The 6,568-nt window shown below is 32.5% G+C and overlaps 1 long non-coding RNA gene across 1 annotated transcript; it reads right to left on the minus strand.

Annotated features, from left to right (window-relative positions):
- Nucleotides 1-326: 326 nt before the first annotated feature.
- Nucleotides 327-6,085, minus strand: LOC122467811. The gene is made up of 3 exons (XR_006293089.1): nt 5,936-6,085; nt 2,539-2,665; nt 327-540 (listed from the first exon to the last, which is right to left on the minus strand). It is a non-coding gene; the product is annotated as an uncharacterized LOC122467811 (long non-coding RNA).
- Nucleotides 6,086-6,568: the final 483 nt, after the last annotated feature.

Genomic DNA, 6,568 nt, shown 5'->3' on the forward strand with positions numbered 1-6,568 from the left:
ATGCTTCATAATTGTTATGTATCTCTCTTAGTGTGACTGCTATATAATTTGGGTAAAGAAATATTCATGGATTTGACTAGAGGGTACTGCCCAGAAGCAATTTAGAGTGTTACATAATATTTGTATAATGTATACCGCAACACCTTTTTTGCATTATATATATAAAAATATAAAAATAGATAAGTACCTTAAGTAAATAACATAAATAAATTTCTAAATAATATAATTACATAAAAATAAATTATATTTATTTTATATTATATTTATAAATCTAATACTATATATGTATTTTTCTATATGTACATGGATATATGTACATACGGATGTATGTGTGTATATATATTGCACTTTGAAGTCCATATGGCCCAAAGGGACTCAGAAGATAAAAATTTGTGTTCTATGAGTGAGCACAGTCTGCCTAAATAGAACTTCTTTGAATTCTCTTCAGGAATGGCAACTCTTGCCACATCATTTTCCTGCTAGTTCACAGCTGTCAGTTTCAAATCCAGGATCAACTGCAAGACAGCCCCATATAGCATTCTGAGAAAAAATGAACAAAAGGACTGTTAAGGAAGGCAAAGCCGCAGGTATTTTAAACATTGATTTGTAAGCGAACTGTGGGCTACTTTAGGGGAACGCATACAGAAACTGATGATAAACCAACACCTCTGTTTACCTGAGAAACAGACACACTCAGGGAAACGTATTTGACTTCAGTTCAGTGGCTTTAGCATGAAGCTTGGGTATGAATGAAAAAAGGAGACTTTATACAGCTAGTCACAGTTTTTCCTGACCATCTTTTTTGCCATTGTCATATTTTCATTGTCCCAACATTTATTCTAAATAAGAAAATGCATCAACTTTTTATTTTATTTGATATTTTGTATTTTGTATTTTAATATTTTATGTAAATAAAGTATTTCTTTCAGATTTTAGAAAACTGATCAAATAAAACTACTATCCTATTAGTAAACATTAATTAACATCATGGCATTTCATTCGAAAATATGTCCTTTAAATTAGACTCTTAATATCCTTACTCTGTATTAATCTAAGAAACATTTGTATTTCCTTTGCTGTCCCCATCAGTGACAAATTTTAGAAAACTATCTCCAATGGACCTTGCCTGTACGTAAATTATCTAGATAAAATACTGGAGTTTTTCTCCTTATGTAATGGAATTTGAAGACTTCATTTTCTCATAGCAAGTTACAACTGCAACTTTTCTTTAAAAAAAAAAAACAGAACTAACTCCTTGGGTCCTTTAAAAAATTAATCTTGAGAATTCAATTTCTTTTACCTCCTAATGTCTTAAATTTCAATCATCTCTTTCATTTTTACAGGACAAGAACAGCAGTTTTCCTTAAATTGCTAAGTTCTATCTAGTTCAATACATTTTCTACCTTAGGCTTTTCCTGAGCATCCTATGATTACTAAGTTGTAAAAAGAATAAAATGAGACTTTTACTTCTTGGCTGGGTGAAAACAATAAGTCATTGCACTCTGGCTTATTGTCAACCCTTAGCAAGGAGGAACAAATAGCAATTGTCTCTTGTGATCCAACCTGACACCTTCCATAGATTTCTAAGGTCAACCAAAACAACACCTTATTCTCTTTCCACACTGCATTATACCTAGGCTTAAAATTTAACTTAAAATTCTATCTAAATAATTCCAACTAAATACGAGAAACCCCAGCAGGGGTGGGGGGCGGGAATTTGTGTCTTGCGAGGTAGGTTTTTCTTTAAAGTTTTTTTAAATAGGTAATAATATGGCAAATATGAATTGGAAGTAGAATTAAAAAGTTCATTGAAAGTTCTCTATATCATAACATATTTAAAAACTGCAATCATATATTATTGACCAGTATCTTGCCCTTATTTTAATGCTACTGCAAATAGAGTTAATACAGCTTAGGATGTGACAGAGAAAATATAATGTGCAAGCCAAACAGATAAGACATAGTGTAACATCTAATGTAAGAGAGTTTGTGCCACGTAAGGTACTAAGAAAGCATACAGTAATCTCCCTTCAGATAATGTATCATGCTTGTAACTGTATGTGAACTTCTGTGATTATATCTTATTATCTGTCTACCAACTAAACAGTAAGTTTCATAAGAGTAAAACCTGTTTTAGAGTGATCAACATTTTATCAGCACAATTTCTGATAGTATAAGGTACACGGACAATAAATATTTCTTCAGTGAATAAGAGTCCTGAAGAATTTGATCAGCTTACTAAGGGTTCTATAAATTTTGCCATATCAGAAGATATCAGAGATATTGAGTTATATATTCTGGAAAAGTAAGGAAAAGGTACAAAAGAATCCATAGAAGTTTGTAAATGTTTGAAGTTATATAACATAAAATACAAAATAGATCTGTTTTAGTCTCCGTGGGTAGAACTGTGATAAGAGACTAGAAGTTTTAAAATGAACTTTAAGTAAACATGATGGAAGACTTGCCTAAAAAGTAGGAGAGTTTACAATATAATAAGCTGTCAAGTGATGTATATCAAGCTCCCTAAGAGAGACTTACAAAGAGAAAGAGTAGCTACTAGTTCACAGCGAAGACAATTTCCACATTAGTTGTGAACCTGGATTTTATTATTTCTAAGATCATCCATAGCATGGAGACCTTATGGTTGGTTGATACCATCATCTAGCTGCAAACAAGAAAAGGAATTAATGTAATTCACCAAACTTTTTAAACAATTAACTGACGTATTCAATGAACTGAATATTTTTGGAGAGTATACTAAAATTAAAAGTATTTTTATAATTTACTTAAAATAATTATAGAGTCAAAAAGACTTCATAGCAATAAAAATCAATTAGTAAATCCAACTATAATTACATGTTTAGTTAAAAGGAGGACTTTCACCTTGATGGTATTCAAATTCACTAGCGAGTCACAAATCTTTTGAGTGCATTCTCTCTTATGTCTCAGACAAGGGTCCTGAACTTAGTCAACATTTTCTCCCACAATGGCGCCCTGCCTAATGCATTTCCTAATTGGTTCTTTTCATCCACTTATTCTTTTAAACTGTGACATTCACACACTACATCACTGACCCTTATATTTGAATAAAAATAATTGACAAAAGTGCTTGTGTGTGCAACTGTACAGAAGGAGCTGCTATAGCCTCTTATCATTCTGATAAGGCCTTCTGGAGCTCATATTTCTGAGGTATATTTTGCCCTGCCTCTGCCTCTGCCCCTCAGACTTACAATGTGACAGAGATTTGTTTCAAACTGACAACCTAATTTCAGAGGAATGATGATAAACTATGTTTTTCCTATTTCTAAATCAACTGAATTTTCTTCATCCAAATGTATATATAAGTTCGGAAGCAGTGGTGGTGATTGTGAGGTTGAGGCAAATCACATTGCTATTGGCCAAACACGTTGGGGCCCTTGCCTCAAAGGCACGGTGTCTGTGCCGCTGAACTGGAGCGCTGTCATGTGACTTATTTTCAGCAATGTGTAAACAGAAGTGGTCTTTGTCAGCTAAGGCAGATATTTAAAAAGCCAGGACATGGTTCCTATGTCCTGCTCCCACAAACTTGCAATGTTCTAAACTGAGGCTACTCCATTAGCCTTGCACCCAAAGAGAAGACATCATACAACTATTACTCAGACAGTAGTCAACCTGAAATTGGCACTGAGAGAAAATTGTCCTGTCTTGTCGTGAGCCACTGAGACTCAAAGGCTGTTTCATACCACATGTCCTACTCTATGCTGATTTATACAAAGTTATAAAGTCGGAGACTTCTTTATCCCACAAGTATGACAATTATAAATGAATTGTGACTGGCATAGAAAACGATGTGGAGAAGCAAAGTGGGCAGGAGATTCTATTCGAAAAGTCTGAATAGGAAGTCCCAGGGTAAGTCAAAAATGAGTTCAACTGCAGTAATGTCAGAAGTAACTTGCAAGCAGCTTAATGTAAAATGTGTAATCACCTTGAATGGAAAATAGGAACATTATCTGCCAATTTATGTGGTTTAACCACGGAATAAATTTTGAGAAGAGGACACGCTGTTGTACATAAAAATGCTAGGATGGGGATTTTTGTCTTCAGGAACAGAAAGGAAGTGACAGCTTTTAAAGACAGGAACAGGAAGAAATAACAAAATTTTGAAATGTGTTGGATGAACAGCCTGGATGTGGGAGAAAATAAAAAGAGTAAGGTTTGTCAGTGATGCCAAGGTAAAGTGATTGAAAAATGAATATGCCACCAAATGGCAAGAGGACAAAAAAAAAAGAACACAGATAAGGAAAGACAGATGAATGCAAGGAGAGAGGATGGCAGATAACTTTTGCTTGTGTGCAAGCACTGGATATAATGAGTTTGTTGCAGTAATTAACATGTAGTCCGTGGTGTTACTTCTCTCCTTTGTATCTAGAAAAGAAGGAACGGTCACTATTTAGTATCACTTTGAAAGTATTTACTTAATTAGTTATGCAGTCAAAATGGCCTCTTATTTGAAAGAATTCCATATACATATCGTTTATGAATAAGTAGAAATATTTGTTAAAGTTGATTAAATATTAAGAAAATACCAACCTTCACTATTTCTAGGGACACCATTTCAAAACCATCAGTAGGACTGTGGTAAACTGAAGGTTTTTAAACAATAATCTGCATTTATCTGCATAATTCCTCATGTGAATATGATAGTTTACATTTTTATTTGAAGTTAAACATAAATGTTGCTTCAGCCAAGAGAATAATAGCCAGAGGAGCAAAATAATCCCCAGAAGGTGAAAAAAAGAGAAAGACTAGAATATCTTTTTTTGACTATGATTTCATGACTCTAATACATAAAAAATGTAATACTAAAATATAATTAATATGATTAAAATAGATAAATAGTTGAATGAAAAGTTCATGACTCTACATAAACATGTTTTTAATAAATTTGTGATAACATGTTTTAATTTACAATTTTATATTTAAGGGATGATTTACGCTTCCTTGTTTTAACTGACATTTGTTTATTCTACTCAATCAAATAGACTAAGTGGATTTATGCTAAAATTATTCGTAGTCAATGAAAGCAAATTAATAATATATAAGAGCAAAAATAATGGATAACTCTTGAGATTTTACTATGTATCAGGAATTTCATTCTGCATTTTACATGCATATGCTCTAATTTAATCCTCGTAAGAGTCTTATAAAAAAAACAATGTACTGGTTACAATTTTGGGCTCTAGAACGAATTGTTCATGATTGTTTTACTGCTCTGCTGTTTATAACTTGGGTAACACCAAGCCTGGACTATTTATATTTCATCTTTTATCTTCAGAAATCTCTATAAATGGGGGAAACAGTGCAAAGCCCTTAAGTTATTATAAGAATAAAGTAGCTAATGTAGAACAATCTGACACACAAATAATATTAGCCATTATTATGATCTCCACCCACTCAAAAATGAGGACACTGAGATTCAGAGAGGTAACCTCCTTTGTCCAAAACCTCCTTTGTCCATAACTACCATACTTTTCACATTCAGACTCCGATTCAGGTCTATGGCCTCTAAAAACCAAGTTCCTCATTATTATTATCCCATTTAGGCAGTCCTGATCTTGAATAGTTGCTTTCCAATTTATACATCCTCAAGGCAGTTCATTTGGAACTTTGCAATCCATGGATGCTAATAAAGGATGGCTAACAAAAAAATTTCCTCCCTACTTCCTAGAAGATTAGAATGACTGTTTAACAGAAATGAATATCTGCAATATTTGTATTTTCAGTAAGTACATATATCATCCCATATACACAAATAAATGCATATTTTGGGTAACAAAATATACTAACACATAGCCTCATGATCAAAGTTCAATTTCTGAAAACTGACATCAGTGTACCAATTTAATGCAAAGCAATATGTGTTTCTAAAATAAGTTTGAAACAAATTGTGAATTACCTGAATGTTGACTTGAGAAAATGGTCTAATCAAGAATGGATACACTTAACAAACTTGTGAACATGAAATTAAAATAGCTGTTCTGATCCTGAATGGAAATATTCCTCTGATTTCCAAAACTGGTGTACAGAATTCCTGCAGTTTAAATAAAGATGGTTTAGAAGATGCTCAATCTTTTCAATTCAATTCCAGCAAATCCTATGAGTTATTCATTCATATGTTTATTAATATTAATGTATATTAATTAAACATGTCATGTATATATATTCATATATAAGTATAATTTTTACTTATTTTATAATAGTTCACCTCACATAAAATCTATATGCTGGATTAAAAGTTGTGTGACTAACTCATTTATTTTAAAATAGAGCCAATAATGAGCTGACAGTGTAGAGTCTGCTTAGAATTCTCTCTCCCTCTCTCTCTGCCCCTCCTCCCTTCCACATGTGTACACTCTCTCTCTCTCTCAAAATTAATAAATAAAACTTAAAAAAATATATAATAGGGCCAATAGCATCATAATGGTGACAATGTCTGGATTTCATTAATTATCAATCTAGGTTAAATAAGTTTTAAATTTGTCATTTCTTTTAAAATGTATTTACTCTAGGATGATTCTTTTTTTGCAGT

This window comes from Prionailurus bengalensis, chromosome A1 (genome assembly GCF_016509475.1).
Source record: "Prionailurus bengalensis isolate Pbe53 chromosome A1, Fcat_Pben_1.1_paternal_pri, whole genome shotgun sequence".
NCBI lineage: Eukaryota > Metazoa > Chordata > Mammalia > Carnivora > Felidae > Prionailurus > Prionailurus bengalensis.